Source organism: Melanerpes formicivorus, unplaced genomic scaffold, assembly GCF_026170545.1.
Source record: "Melanerpes formicivorus ecotype bairdi unplaced genomic scaffold, bMelFor1.0.p_v2 SCAF_8, whole genome shotgun sequence".
In the NCBI taxonomy this organism is placed as follows: domain Eukaryota; kingdom Metazoa; phylum Chordata; class Aves; order Piciformes; family Picidae; genus Melanerpes; species Melanerpes formicivorus.
The window spans coordinates 17,405,430-17,418,553 of record NW_027142360.1 but is presented as its reverse complement, the minus strand read 5'-3'; the positions used below and the strand labels follow the sequence as shown (position 1 = coordinate 17,418,553).

General features: G+C 43.8%; 1 protein-coding gene across 5 annotated transcripts in view; it reads left to right on the top strand.

The window, feature by feature from the left end:
- The window catches only part of SYN3 (synapsin III), a 261,375-nt gene that overhangs the window by 185,020 nt on the left and 63,231 nt on the right, over positions 1 to 13,124 (top strand). The gene's annotated exons all lie outside the window — the stretch shown is intronic.

The following is a 13,124-nucleotide window of genomic DNA, read 5'->3' as shown; positions in this document are numbered from 1 at the left end:
GAGGCAGGGACAGCATCAGGGAAAGGACTGCTCCATGCTTGTCCTGGAACCTAGTCAGCCTTGGCTGGAGTACCAGTACCACCACAGTTCAAAATGCCCTGCAGCTTTCTCTTGCCTGTGTTGTTAGCCTGGTCTCTGTAAGGAATCTGAAACTCTTGAGGTGTATCTGGCCTGTCCCTTCCATGGTGCCAACACACCACTTACTATGGAAATGAGGCAGCTCTGGCAATTTTTATACCAGTAAGAGTTCTTGACCTGGCAGAGGGATTCTTTATAGACAGAATGGGGCTCCTCAAGCAGGACACAGAGGTCAGCTTCCATGGGAGCAGACAACACTAGGGTCCATGTACAAATATCAAGAAGGGTGATGGCAGAATAGACAAAGATGGCTTTCATAGGGAGTTAGCCATTCAAGGGGCCTGCTGTTTTTAGGTTGGCAGCAGCCTCTTCAACAAGTATCACAAGATCTGGAACTGTCTCCCCAAATAATCCTTTCTTTGCAGTTGGCTCCTGCAGGGGTGTATGGGCAGCCTCAGGCCAGAATTTAGTTGTATTCCCTTCTCCCTGATTCAGTTGGTTTCTGCCAGTCATGACTACTGCTGAAAGAGTCTCTCAAGCTCAAGAGCAGTCTGCTATGTTAAAGATCATACCAGGCTGTTATCATCATGAGTTAGAAGCAGTCTTAGACTGCAAAGCCTGCAAATGTAACAAATATTTTCATACTGCTCATACTGTTTATACTGCTCTAAATGCACAGACTCCAGAGTGGCCATCAGAAGAAAAGCTGTTTCACAGATGGTTGTAGGCTGGCTGTAAAAAGCCTTCCTGATGGCTCTGGGCCCCCCTTACAGTGAAGCATAACCAGAACCAATTCTTTCCTCTCCTAGTCCTCCCAGATCAAACTTGAAATACCTTGTCACTATCCTTCAGTGACATGACAGCGTGGAGTCACACCCAGCTAGCGCAGCTACTAAAGCATAGTGCATCAGTGCTGGCATGTGCTTCTCTTGTTAGATATTTACCCAGCATCCTGCCTGGGCATGTTCAACCTGTCTTGAAGTCCAGGCTATTGTGTTTAGACTTGTGCTGGCACTCAGATGGATTATTTTATATCTGATTCCTACACACCTTCACATACTGCAACTACACGTGGTGGGCATGGCTCAGATGATGTCAAGTGTTCAAGGCTTTTATCCTTTTCCTATATATAAACTGATACCTCAGTTTCATAGTACCAAAATCTCAGTGGCTCCTCACAGAGACATTCCCTAGAGACTCACCAAATCTGCAAAGAACTCAAGCAATAAGCTGCTTTCCTCAGTTCAGTTTCTGAGAGTCACTGATACACAGAATTCTGTGTTCACACTTCCAACATGAGAGAACTGAATTAACTGAGTGCTCAGAGAGCTCCACTCCCTTGGTCACAAATCATAAATGGCTTAGCAGAACAGCACTGTTCTGGAGATAAAGAAGAAAAGTACAAGGGAATATAGAAAAAGTAACAGGCATCCACCAACTCTCCCAGTGCTACTTGACAAAGTCCCCTCTCATTGCTTGCTGACATCACTGATACAGCAAGAACATTGCTCTAAAATTGCTCTAAAATTGCTGCTTTCACACCTGACAATTTAGAGGTGCTGCCACTCACCTGCTGGATAGCAAAGGCTTCTTTCTTTGGAGCTGAACTGAGATGGGAACCCCTAACCAGTCCTTCTGGCTTGCTGCTTCTTGTAGCCATTCTAACTCTGCAAACAGCTCCACTTAGTAATAGCAGCTAAGCATCCCCCACTGCCTGCAGTTCCTGCCAGACACTCCTAATTCTCAGTGAGTCCTGACTTTTTATTGCTCAAAGGCAACTTCCTAAACAAGCTTTTCTGGCCCTCATGAATCTAAGGGTGGTCATCTGCTATGGGTACAGCTAGTCCTAGTTTTTACATTTACTGAAATTCTGTTACCCTGAAATTTTATTATCCTGATATTTATGATGAGATTGTTGCTGTTTTCTTACACAAAACTTACCCCATGTGCTACCATGTAAAAATCAGAATGTATAGGTCTTAGACCTGCCGCTAGGTTTTTTCAGCTCCTTTTCTATCTAACTGAAGCCAGCAGAGCAGTCCTGCCCTTCTATCTCTTCATTCTTCTGGGCCTCCTTGCAGGCAGGCCAACAAAACATATAGGAAAACATTGTGTCCAAGATCTTAGTTCTTTGTGTCTTGTGGTCAGCTTGAGCATCTCATCAGGAGTCACCACAAAATAATACTTGTCTTATATAAGCCTCAAGACAATCCCCTGCTTGCAACAATTTAAGATCCTACTGTTATAGCTGTGCCACAGACAAATGACCTCAGAAAGGGTAATGAGTTTGTTACGTGTCCCAATGCTTTTCTACCCCTTCCCTGTTTTCTTAGAGTAGGCAATACTCCCTTCTCAAACCAGAGAATTTAGTAACACTGTAGACTGGATGTATCACCCCTGCACGCCGAGGGTGACTCACTAATTCACTATGGCCCTAGCAGCTAAAAGGAACAATGTGTTGTGTTCTCAGTTACTCTTTTTGGCTACAACATCACCGTAGCCCAGAAAAAGAGCAATGATGTCATGGCCATAGGTTTAATGTGCAAGTAACATATACAAGACTACAAGCTCTCTGTGATCTATTACTTCCACGCTCATGTAACTTAGGGCATATAGGACATAATTAGCTGCCAGAGCCAAGAACAAGCCATTTGGAACAGATCATTTTATTTCAGGTTTTTAACAAGAACACATCTCAGTCCCAACAGGCTACTTCTGGAGAGGTAGTACCTAGCTCAGCATGGAGCTACATAATTTAGCCAAGACCTCAGCTATGGAGACAAAAGTTTGGAATGTAGAAACGGGCAGACAAGAATCCCTCTGAAATAGCTTACATTTTTCCAACAATTAGCCATTGTTGGAAGTATTTACATTAAAAAAGAGTAAAAAAAAAAACCCAAAAAGCTCTGAGGCAAAGAAAGAAATTACTCCCAGCCTTTTTCAAGACAATTACTTTGAAGCCTTTCTTATACTTGTGTTTGAACAAGGCTTTTCTCCATTAGCTTCTGAGTGGAGCTGGGGAGTGTTATTCCTTCCTTTCACAAATGTGTTATGTGTATTTAGTGGTCCCTCAAAGGAGCCAGCGCAGGAGGGCAGGAGGGGACATGGAGGCTAAGCATACAGCGTCATTGTAATCAGAGGCCAGTCAATGGGTCATGCCGACATGCTTGCACTAGCCTTAAACCATCTGGTGTGTGTGCTGATAACTGTAGCCATGGAGTTCACGGTACAGCTATTAGCAATCATACTCCCCCTGGGCACTGGGCAGGTTTTGCAGCCTGAACTGAGCTCTGAGCTACTCCAGCTGTGCTGCTGCTAGCACCCAGCTCAGGTAGCCTGAATTTAGCATGGATGGGACGACATGTGCTTCTGTCTGCTTTCTGCATGGATAGCTGTGCCAAGGATGACAGTCTTCTGCTTTACAAAACTCTTCCCTAATGTATTGCCAGATGGCTTGTTGGTACTTCAGGTGGCAAGGCCTGCCTGCCTGTGTCCCATATTATGGATCCCTTTCATAATTTGCTGGGTTAAGCCAGGATTGCTCTACCCAGCAAACCAGGGGAAGCCCTGAGAATTCATAATATGAAATCTTATCTCAAGGGAAAAACAGAAGCTTGTGTGTAGAGGCTTGTTGAACTACACATTCCTGGAATAGTTTCCCAACACTGAGTACCAATAGGACAGTCACACACTTCGTTGCATGTTCCCAACAGGCTCCAACCTTTATCTGCTGGGCAGGCCCAGGCTGGAGCACTGAGAGTCTCCTTGGAGACCAGCTGTGGCCCCCTTGGTTCTTGTGCCCCTGCAGTGGGCAGTAGATTGGAGGGAGCTGGTGCAAAGCTGCCTGTCCGATTAAATTTGTTATTTTTCAAAAGGATTTAGCTTTGTTTGCTGATTATTACTAAAGAAAAAAAATCCTAAGCTGCTGCATTAACCTAGGTTAAACCTTTAACAGGGTGAAAGAATCTGGTTCCTTTTCTTCCAGGTTGTAAACAAGGAGCAGAAACCTAAGAGAGGGCAGAGAAAATGATGACAAGTACAAAAAAAGTTTTACAATATTATTTTTATTCCATTCTTTCTATTTTCCATATAAAAATTAATAATAATAATAATAATAATAACAATTTCCTGCTATAAAAGGCTGCAGAAGAGTTGCTGCACACAGCTTCTGAAAAGAATCTGACAACAGGTCATCAGCCACAATTTCAGACATACTTTAGCTCCCATACATACCTGCTGTCTCTTCAGGGATGTGCTAGTAAGCCCATCCAGAAGGCCTTGTACAATATAAAGTTGCTGAGAGATGTTCACATATTTCATATGTTTTTCCTGTGCAAATAAATCAAAGGAAACCAAATCAAATCAAATCAAATCAAATCGGCCACTTATTCCAGAACAAGGTTTCTATATACAAGATTTGCTCTGCTTTAGTTGACATTGTGGTTGACTGTTAATTAAAACAATCAAATGTTTCTGTCAGGAAAGTTTTAAATCAGTGTGGACTGGGAGGCTGCAAAAGAAGGTGACTGTAAATGTACAGTTTGAGCACAAACACTAAACTCGAATAGTATTGTAGTTGCAAAGCCTGGAAATGCCTACAGGAAGTGCCCTTACAAGGGCTGCCTCTGAAGTTTTCATTTCCCTTCTCTGAGTCCTGCACTGTAGATCATTTCTTTCACACGATTCCTGCCACAGAATTTAAGCAAACATACAACAACAAAAAAAAAATCATACTTAGCTTTATCCTTCTGCTCGGTGGATGGACATAGACCTTTTCTAGTACACAGGATTTAAACCATGCCCTGAGAGTGGAATAAAACCCCTTTTGAGTTCATGGTGTTCAGCAAGATATCATATCTAACTGCTTCAGAAACATCAACAAGTTTGTTTTCACAGCACTGCGGTGGATATTGTGTATTTTGTAGGTGAGAGGCTGCCTGCTGAAAGTGCAGAGTCAAAAGATTTTGTGTATCTGATATAGAATGGCATGGACCTGGATTTTCACAGATTTCAGCATACTGCAGCACTTTACATTCAAATCACAAAAGCCAGATGCAGTTGCAAGCATACAGTCCCTGCTGTCTACAACTACCTGAAGAGAGGTTGTAGCCAGGTGGGGGTTGGTCTCTTCTCCCAGGCAACCAGCAACAGAAAAAGAGGACACAGTCTCAAGCTGCACCAGGGGAGGTTTAGGCTGGATGTTAGGAAGAAATTCTTCACAAAAAGAGTGATTAGCCATTGGAATGGGCTGCCCAGGAAGGTGTTGGAGTCACCATCACTGGAGGTGTTTAGGAAGAGATTGATGGGGCACTTAGTGCCATGGTTTAGTTGATTAGATGTTGTTGGGTGATAGGTTGGACTGGATGATCTCGGAGGGCTTTTTCCAACCTGGTTAATTTTATTTTATTCTACTCTGTTTTTTTCCAAGTCAGTTGTGGTTCAACCATTCTGGGGTTGCAATGCCAGCTTTGGCAGCTTGCACCTCTGTTACCAGAACCCACATCTTCCTACCCTTGCCCTGCAGCAATTCAGCTCCTTCAACACACAACACACATGCACACACAGAGAGCCTTTTGTGGGCCTGTTCTCCAAATAGGATCAGGGAATCAATTCATATTAAAAATAATCCTTCTGGACCTTAGAGAATAGTCTAGTACCGGAGGGTAGGCCAAGCATCTAGAAAGCAAGGTATAGCTGTGTCACAATCACTCACAGAAAATCTAGCATGAAGAAACTTGCCCAGCATCACCCTGGAGATGTGTGGCAGCATTGAGTACACTGGCCAGCTCTGCAAGGCAGCAGTCCTTTGCTTCTGGCCCGTGATGCCTCCTGCTCCTGCAGTCCCCTGCCTTCTCTGGTGACCACCACCAGCTTCTTTCCATAATGGTTGAGACAAGAAGTACTGCAGGGAGCTGTTGCAAGGCTTTCACAGCCATGAGTAGCCCTCAGAGCAGTTCCCTCCTGACCTTGGAGCAAGGGATTGTCTGGAGAAAGAGTAGTCTGTGTGCCTTGAAATGAAGACATAACCCATCAGCACTAACGTTGCTCAGATAACTTCAATCCTAGATTTCCTAACTTTTTACATGCTTGGCTCTCTAACCATTACAAAGTTTTCATCCAGGCTTTTTGTGTGAGCTATATGTCCTTGTTTAAAGTAACCTGGACTGCAAGAAGTATGAGGAAGGAAGGCAATAACTAGCTGGTCAACACCAAGGATTAGGACAAATGATTCTCCTTGCTTTTCATGCTAGATTATTTGGAGGTACATGAATCCCCATTCTCAGACACTGATTGTTGTTGTAAACTGCAGAGCTAAACTACCTGTTGATTACTCTTTTTTTTTCTCTCTTGTAAGCAGAAATACGTAGAAGAGGTGACGGTTCCTCTTCAAATATTGCGGTCGCTGGGAAATGCCTTTCCTGGCCTGTGTATACAGGGCTGTCTAGCTCACTCCACTAGGGCTCAGTGAAGTCTCAAGGCCTTTCTGACAGCTGCATGAGGAACAGAATAGCCTCATGTCTCCTGTTGGCTTACCTGAGACCATTTCAGCAGAGGACAAACAGCAGTGTCATCCACGTCGCTTATACTCCTGTACACTAAGATAACTCTTCACTAGCTCGATTATATCAGCTTTACTGAAGATTCATGTAACTAGAGTGGGGCTAAGCAAACTATCAGGGGGCCCAAAAACTGGCAGAGAGATGGAATGTTGTGAATTTTGCTAAAATAACAGACTCAGACTCCAACTCAGTCATTTTTAAACTCATCCTTTCTGTCTTCCTTCTTTCACTGCATCAGATCCAAGCCACGCTTTCTCGATTTTTAGGCTCAGAATATCTGTGCCTTCCTGCTCCAATTCTGCCCTAGTCTAACTTTGTTTTCTTAGAAATACTTTCTGGGGCTTACACTTTCATCTTTGTGCTTTGCTACTTTCCCCTCTCGCACTCAAGAATCCACGTAAGAGACTCAGACATGGCCAGGTAGCTATCTGAAGGGTGCAATGGAAAGCTGTTGTGGGGCATCCTGTATTGAGGCAAAGTGACAGCAGCACACTTACTGGAAGATTACCTGCAGTGAGTAGAGAGGGTGTGCAACCAGGCTAAACCAGCAACATACCAATCCAACTTCATCTTGAGTCAAGCCACTGCAGCTGCATCATTAAAGATGTGAGGGGATTCTTACTTTTTCTACCTGAAATAGGCAGCTGTTATTTTTCCTTCAATATGCAGCCTTCTCATTTCCAGAAGATCCTTAAAAGCCCCAACCAACAGTCCTCCACAATTTGATACACCATATCCTTAGCCTAGATTAGTTTTTTTACTTGTTATATCTCTTGTTAGAGTCTGCAAGATACTGAAAGGCAAGCTTCATACTTTTGCTTTCTGTAATGACCTCTCCATCACAGGTATTTCTGAGTTAATGACAATAGTAGCCATAAAGGTAATAATGCAAATAACAGCAATAATGATAACTATGAGGTGAGTGGTAGAATTACTCTTGAAATCAGCCTGAAATTTGAACAAAATGTAGTAATATTCTTTCTGGAGAAGCCAGAAGCACTCTCCTCTTGCAGGATGAAAGGAGCTGAGGAATGTGCTGGCTGGCACTGAATCCCTGTCCTCTCGGGCCTCTAATGGGTTTCCAGCTCCTGTAGGTTCAAAGAGCAAGCAATAGTCTCCGGCAAAAGTACAGCAAATGGAAAACAGATTCTTTGGCTCTCACTAAAATGCCATGAGGTAAGTAACCAAAAGATGGAGAACTCAGTCGCTTCATTGCAAGACTTTCCTGACTTTAGGGGAAATTTCTCTCCCTTCACCCCCCAAGGCCATAAGAAGTCACTAGCATGGGAGGTGGGTGGTGAGAAACCAGTGACAAAGCTGTATGAATACTCTTCTCCCTGGAGGGGCTTATATTAGAGGACAGAGATGATACCAGACTATTGGAAACTGCCTCTGTGGTCCAGTTTCTTCATCCTTTAGTTGAGGAGATATTTAGTGCCTTTGAATTTGCCATCAGAAGGGAATGAAAGCAAGGTCTGGGGATGTGGGAGATCAACAAAGGCAGGGCAGCTTTCTTCACTGCAGCAAGTTATCATAAGGATATTTGGAGGTATACATGCAATATAAGGCAGCTGAATAAACAGAGATAAGGGCTAACTGAGGAACCAGCTTTGGCTATCACCAGCCTGCCAGTGGTGTCACTTGCTAGCTCATCCAGAGAAAACAGCCACATGCCCTGTGCAGAGGAGGAAAGTTGTGGAGTCAAGTGATGCATGATGGAATCAACAGCCACAAGTTGTGGCTGGGGACATTAAGCTGGACAGTAAGAAACAAATTCCAATGAGGGTAGTGCAGCATTGGAACAGACAGACCACAGAGGTCATAGAATACCCAATTTAGGCAGTTTTCAGGCCTCAGCTGTTCAAAGTTAGGGCTAACCTAATGATGTGTTGGCAATAGTACTTGTGTGAATAAGTGGGTGGACCAGATGACTTCAACAGTTGTTTCAGCCACAATATCCATTGTTCTGTGATTCTTTATGGCCACTAGTCAGTGGACTTGACAAGGGAATTTCCCAAAGTTCACTGCTTGGATAGATTCGTGTCATAGCACAGATTTGCATCACTGCATACCTGACAGCCATTTTTTCCTCCAAAATACAGTGAGCAGTGAGTTAGATTTCTTCATGCCCAGCAACACAACTCTTATTTATTATGCTGGCTGTAAGTTGACCATTGGTCATGGTTAGATAGAACTTGAGTTCAAGATGTTCATTGGGCATAATGTTGGAATCAGCTGCACAATCAACTTATCTCTAACTGGTCCTCAGTCAGAAAGTGCTTCACCAGGCAGTAACATGGGATTTTAAAAGCTTACACTTAAGATAGGTCTTGAGAGCAAGACCTGTTCTTGATGGTCAGAGACACTTTTTGGGGTTTTGGCTTGGTCCTGAGAATCAAACTGGGAGGCTTGACTGATATGACTGAAGGCTGTGTGGCCATTCAGTGAGACTTGGACAGACTGAGAGCTGGGCAGAGAGGAAGCTAATGAGGTTCAACAAGGATAAGTGCAGAGTCCTGCATCTGGGAGGGAATAATAAACTGCACCAGTATAGGTTAGGAGGTGCCCTGTGGAGAAGGACCTGGGATTCCTGGTGGAAAACAAGTTATCCGTGGGTCAGCAATATGCCCTTGTGGCCAAGAAGGCCAATGGTATCCTGGGGGGCATTAAGAGGAGTGTGTCCAGCAAATCGAGGCAGGTTTTCCTCCTCCTCTACTCTGTCCTGGTGAGACCTCACATAGAGTATTGCATCCAGTTTTGGGCTCCCCAGTTCAAGAGGGAGGGGGGCCTACCGGAGGGAGTCAAACAGAGGGCTATGGAGATGATTAAGGGAGCCCTGTGAGGAGAGGCTGAGAGACCTGGGGCTTTTTAGTCTGGAGAAGACTGAGAGGGGGTTTAATAAATGTTTATAAATATCCAAGGTCTGGGCGTCAAGAGGGAGGGGACAGGCTCTGCTCAGTTGCACCCTGTGATAGGACAAGGGGCAATGGATATAAACTACAGCACAGGAGGTTCCACCTCAGCATGAGGAGGAACTTCTTCACTGTGAGGGTCACAGAGCACTGGAACAGGCTCCCCAGAGGGGTTGTGGAATCTCCTTTTCTGGAGACTTTCAAGACCCATCTGGATGCATTCCTGTGTGTACTGTGCTAGATTCTATGGTCCTGCTTTGGCAGGGGGTTTGGACTTGATGACCTCTGAAGGTCCCTTCCAACTCCTAACATCCTGTGATCTTGTGATGCTATGATCTCTAAAGACATTTTCAGAGGTATCCAGCCACAATAAAAAGATGTTGCCCCAAACACCCTGAAGCAAAGGGACAATTGGCTTCAAATAAGATTTTGTCATCTAAAGCATCTCTGGGAGCCCATGTGTATGCACCAGATGTATATACTGTGCCTGTGAGACAAAATGCACTTATTCAGGTGACAGGAATACAAGAGTCATTCATTTGCTCTGATACCTAAAATGCTCATGCCATGTGCTCTTTTTAACAGCCTAGTCCCTTTATCACGGAGTGGTATCCTGTGACAATCCCAGCTATGTGCACAGAGCGATGAAAAACAGACAAGTATCTCTAATTCTGTTCAAAGCCAAGCCACACAGCCCACATTTCAGTCAGTTACCCTGTAGCTGAAAAGGCTGAGTGGTACCAAGGAAAAAAAAACAACCCAAGGTGTTGCATTTTTACAAAGACTTCAGTAGCTTTGCTCCACTGTTTATGACTAATGAATCACAAAGACTCAGGGAACCAATGGTTAATTTGCAATAATATTTGTGAATCAGAAGGAGGGATAGTCTTGTGGTTAAGGCTGGACTGACATTCAGGATGTCTGGGTCCAATTCCTAGTCTAGCATAGATTTTCCTTTGTAAGCACTGGCAGGCTGCTTAATCTCTCATCCTCGGTTCCTTGCCTATAAATTTTTTCCTTTCTTTGAGTTCTTGGCTGCCTGCTCTGTTTTAATTTTGAAGTATTTCTGTAGTTTCTGACATCCAGGAAAGTACAGAATAACATGTGTGATGTAACTAATTGTGCTTTGAGCTGCAAATATCTCTAAAATGGCCCTCAGGCTGGGTATGTTCACTTCAGGCAGCTAGCAAACGTATTTTTGAAGAAACAGAATCACAGAATCACAGAATTACAGAATCACAGAATCACCAAGGTTGGTGGAGACCTCAAAGATCATCAAGTCCAACCTGTCACCACAGACCTCATGACTAAACCATGGCACCAAGTGCCACGTCCAATCCCCTCTTGAACACCTCCAGGGATGGTGACTCCACCACCTCCCTGGGCAGCACATTCTAATGGCAAATGACTCTCTCAGTGAAGAACTTTCTCCTCACCTCAAGCCTAAACTTCCCCTGGCGCAGCTTGAAACTGTGTCCTTTTGTTCTGGTGCTGGTTGCTTGAAAGAAGAAACCAACGCCCTCCTGGCTACAACCACCCTTCAGGTAGTTGTAGACATCAATAAGGTCTCCCCTGAGCCTCCTCTTCTCCAGGCTAAACAACCCCAGCTCCCTCAGCCTCTCCTCGTAGGGCTTGTGCTCAAGGCCTCTCCCCAGCCTCATTGCCCTTCTCTGGACACGTTCAAGAGTCTCAATGTCCCTAAATTGAGGGGCCCAGAACAGGACACAGTACTCAAGGTGTGGCCTAACCAGTGCAGAGCACAGGGGCACAATGACTTCCCTGCTTCTGCTGGCCACACTATTCTTGATGCATGCCAGGATGCCATTGGCCTTCTTGGCTGCCTGGGCACACTGCAGGCTCACGTTTAGCTCATGTTTAGGCAGCTGTCAGTCAGACTGGACAAAGCAATGGTTAGCAGATACAGAGACTACATTTAAAAGTAACTATTTTAAATGAATAGTATTAAAGGCCTGCTGCTACCACTATTACCATTGAAAGCAGTACCAGCACAGACATATTTACTACCATTTAGTGCATACCCATTTTAAGTGTTGGCACTTGGTATTTGTATCATCTGCACTGGGGCAAACAAACTCCAAATATTTCTTCTTTTTTTTTTTTTCTGACCACCCACTGTGAAAAAAAATAATAATAATTGTATGTTTGACATGTTAAAGTATTTACAAGTTGCAATAGTCAAATGCTTATCAGTGGTGTCTCCCAGGGCTGATCCCTCCAACTTTCAACATAGAAAATAGTTGTAAAATTGAACCTGCTGCTGATTAGATTGCTTTCTAGCCTGAAATTTTCAGAGGTTGATTGAAATGTCAAGAAGAGACAAAAACAAATGTAAACATAATTAGCTCTATCTTACTGCCTAATTTCAATAGAACTCTCTTGGCACCACTCTCTAGGTTGAGAGAAATCAAATCAAGTATAAGCATGTAATATTTTATTCACTTGGCTCTTTGGACCCTAGGCTTGAAATGCATAGATCCCAGGGGATTAGAACTAAAGTTATTTTTTCTTCTGCCAGCAGAGTTCTGCATCCTTACAGACATGTTAAAAGCTGGCCCTAAAAAAAAGGCAAAAGACAAATACAAATGCACAATGGGGATTTTAAATAACAAATAATGCCCGACTCGTGCTTGTGCCTAGAATCAAAGAGAGAAGGTAGATAGCTACAGAAGTGGGTACAAAGACACTGAGAGAAAAAGACTGACCAAAAAAAGGCTTCTGGTTTCCTATCAGAAATTCAACAATCAGAGTAAAATCCATGACACAGGACATATGACTTTTCAGTCACCACCACTGCAGGTGTTTAAGAGGGGACTGATGAGGCACTTGGTGCCATGGTTTGGTTGATTAGATGGTGTTGGGTGACAGGTTGGACCTGATGATCTCAAAGGTCTTTTTCAACCTGGTTAATTCTATTCTATTCTATTCTATTCTATTCTATTCTATTCTATTCTATTCTATTCTATTCCATTCCATTCCATTCCATTCCATTCCATTCTAAAAGACAGTGTCCACTAAGTACAGCAGTACAGTATGGTGAACTTACTGTTTCTGTCTTGAAAACAATTATTGTGCAAGGCAGGCATCTTTCATTCTTAACTGAGTGAAGCCACAGGATGGAGTTAGTGGAAGTGTCTGTTCTGGAAAACAGAATGAGCTGAAAAGGTCTTCAACAGTACAAAAGGACTCCAGGACCAGGGAACCCAGTGGAGCTTTGCCCTCTACAGAAGACAATAATGACTGAGTGGGAAATAGCTGCATATGGGTTAGCTCGGCCTGCAACACTGAGAACAATACTGTGCTGTGCACTTGTCCTAATGCTGGTCATTGTGCCCTTCTAACTGCATCTGTTCATTGTGTTCAGCTCTGAATGTAGTACTGCTATCAAATTCAGGAGTCTGCTTTTTATGCAGCTCTGCCTGTCTAGTTATAAACTGTAAATCCAGAGGGGAAAAGAAGCAAGACCCTAGGGAAGATTTTCAAAATTAGTGGTAAGAGATGATGGACTCGAGTTTCTTAAGGCATGGTGTAGGAGGAGTGCCTTTGGTCATGCCTG